Here is a 3,280-nt window from a genome sequence, read left to right on the forward strand (position 1 = left end):
ATCAAACGAACTGTTAGAATATCGAAGGTCATGATCTTAAATCGAGCAAACCGTGAAAATGACACTCGCGATATTAAATCGAGCGAACTGTTAGAATATTGGATGTCGCGATCTTATATCGAGCGAACCGTAAAAATGACAGTCGCGATATTAAATCAAGTGAACAGTTAGAATATCAAATGTCGCGATCTTAAATCAAGCGAACCGTAAAAATGACAGCCGCAATATTAAATCAAGCGAATTGTTAGAATATCGAAGGTCGTGATATTAAATCGAGCAAACCATAAAAATGACAGCTGTGATATTAAATCAAGCAAACTGCTAGAAAATCGAAGGTCGCGATATTAAATCAGCGATTCGTAAAAATGACAGTCAAACTAAATCTCGAGGCATCGCGCCTAAAAAAGTTATTATAAGAAAGCGAGAGGTACCTTATCTCATTCGTCTCTCAAATATATGTGACCTCGCAATCTGTTTCCACTGAGGATAAGCTTAAGCAGAGAAACCATGTCAGTGAATGATGTAGGAATCGAGCCAACAAATTCATCGCTCGCTAGAATAAAAATTTTCAAGCATTTGCAAGTGTGACCCATGTTTAAAGGAAGTTCACCTACGATTTTGTTGTTGCTAGCATCAAATATCAAACCATCTAACCTTAGACAAGGATCAAAAGAATATACAGAAAACATAATTCAACTTAGCAGACAAAGTATGTAAAGAAATAATAAAGGGAGGAACTGATTCCTGCCAAAAACATGTAATACAGCGAATTCACTCAACGAAAATGGGGAAGGACCAGAACCAACATTTATGAGAGCATTCCTATAAAAGAAAGAAGAGTACAGTCCAACCAGATCCATATATGACATTGACAACTCAGTTACCCAAGTTGGACGAAATTGAATCTGAAAGTCCATTACTTGCAATATGGAGATGCATTAGACTCCCACAATTTTCGCCTGACTCATTTGGAATTTCACCACTGAACTTATTGAAAGAAAAGTCAACAACTTGCAAACTTGTAATCGGCCCAAAAATTGCAGGAATGGTTCCATTCAATTGAGTCCTCTAACTTTATCACTTACCACTGTTGTTTTCGGTGCAGAGAATTGAAGTACAGAACACGTAGAATTGAGGTTAGGAACACTTTTCACTGCTATTTTCACTACTGTTTTTGATGCATTGATTCCTCTTTCAAAGCTAAAATCGCTTTCACTTTACAAGCATCGAACAATGGAAAAAATCAAAAGATGAAACCATGATATTTTCCCAAGAAAGCATTACCAGAGGTAAATATGACATTTTCCCAAATTTGGAATTGAAGTGATCAAGAAAATTGCAGACAACATTCGCGAAGCATGAAAAATGGGATTGACAAGCAGAATTGAAATACAAAAAGAAATGATCGAATTCCAATCTCAGTAACTAAAAATCTAACATTTCTCACTAAAAAATAAGCAAGAAATGGAATTATTGGAGAAAATTGAATCAAGAAAAAAATGACTCAATTGAAGTAACAAAAAGCAGATTCAATCATTACAAACTAATTGAACAGAATAAAACTCAAATAGCATAGCTGGAAAAAAATTAAACAAAAAGAAATGAATGCAAAAATGATACGCATATGATCAGAGGAAATGGAAGAGCAGACGTACCTTTGAACGAATAACACCGCTCTTAGGATCACCATGTCTCTTTTTTTTTTCCGAGATCAGGTAAGTTGCTCTCAATCCGCGTTTTCTTGCCTTTTTCAATTTTATTTTCCGTATGTCCAGATTCTTAAAGCAGTTCTTTTGAAGAGTAACATTCAAATATTTAAAAAGGAAATGAAACAAGTGAATTATCCATCTATTATCAGATTCTTTTGCATGTTGATTTGGCCTTCAGTAGTTACAAAGAATGATTTCAGCTTCCAAGTTTGTTGACTTTGGAAGTTTATTTGAAAAAGAAGCAGAAACAAGAAACAAGAAGAGAAGTCAAATAACCATTGTATGCACTGATATCAGAAATACCCTAATTGGGTATATAAGGTTTGGGTGTAAAGTTGAGTTTGGAGACCTTTTAGAAATTCCTTTGAAAATCACCAAATTAATCTCATCTTTCTCTTCGTCTATCACCATCACCACCACTTTGTTGTGTATTGAAACGAAACCCCCATTATGTCACAGTTTCAGATTCCTATAGGGTTTCAATTTCTCCCCACTAAAGAAGAAATCCTTTTTTGTTACCTTAAACCAATCACCAACGGCGATTCCATCGCTTCTGGTGTGATGATGGCGTGCAATATTTACAGTGCAAATTGGGAGCCTTGGAAAATTTTCGACAAAGATTCTGCAGATTCTGTTGTTGCTGTTTGATGATTCCATTGCTGCTTTCTCCATCATCTAAAAGTCTGTTTAAAATTCACGAATTCTTTAGGCTTAGTTTGGATGGGCGGTGTGTTTAGCTCCGGTGAGGTTAAAAACAGCGCTGGTGGTGAGATTAATTACTGTAGCGGTGAGATTAGAAACAATGGTAGAGTGTGTGTTTGGATTCAAACGCAGCTGTAGCGGTGAGGTGATGATAAGAAATGACTATTAAAGACATCATATTAGAATTGATATATAATAGAAGTTTTTAAAATTATTTTACTTTTTTTTAAATTATTAAAATATGTGAATTTATAAATTTATTTAATAAAATATTGAAATATATCTTCTAATATTTTAATAAATTATATAATTAATTTAAATTATTTATTAATATTTTTCGAAAAAATTATTTTTACATACTCCTTGTATGTAATTACTGGCAAGGTGTTTTTTTCTCCCAAACATCTCATACTTCAAGTGTTCAAGCAGTGGTTTCAATTCCAATTTAGGTGTTTTAATAATAAAAGGAACCATTTTAGTTATGGTTGGAATTACCTGTTTTGGATATTCTTTACTTTTACACCACCAGTCAAGTTGAAAGGCTAGCTCGTTATTCTCTTGTTCTGCATTATTCATACTTTCCTCCTCTGGTTCATCTTTATTAGGCTCAACAAAATCTAATGTTCCTAATTCCAGGTTATAAGATGTTTACTTTTGGAGTGTACATTCTGCTAGGTTAGCGTTTTATATCTCTTGGTTTATGCCCCATGTAAGCTCATTCTTGCTGACATTTTCCAATTTATCGATTATTTATCTTCCTATTTTTAACCAAATACTCCCTCTAGCTATAAAATCAAATTGTCGCTTGTTCTGTCCATCCAACCCATCATAGAAATGTTGTAGTTGTATTGCAAAGTTAACACCTCTAT

The 3,280-nt window shown here is 34.0% G+C and overlaps 1 long non-coding RNA gene across 1 annotated transcript; it reads right to left on the bottom strand.

Moving 5' to 3' along the window:
• Positions 1-322: 322 nt before the first annotated feature.
• LOC128034940 (uncharacterized) lies at positions 323-2,491 on the bottom strand. Its single transcript, XR_008191276.1, has 2 exons — positions 1,656-2,491; positions 323-1,215 (listed from the first exon to the last, which is right to left on the bottom strand). It is a non-coding gene; the product is annotated as an uncharacterized LOC128034940 (long non-coding RNA).
• Positions 2,492-3,280: the final 789 nt, after the last annotated feature.

The sequence above is a fragment of the Gossypium raimondii genome, chromosome 11 (assembly GCF_025698545.1).
Source record: "Gossypium raimondii isolate GPD5lz chromosome 11, ASM2569854v1, whole genome shotgun sequence".
NCBI lineage: Eukaryota > Viridiplantae > Streptophyta > Magnoliopsida > Malvales > Malvaceae > Gossypium > Gossypium raimondii.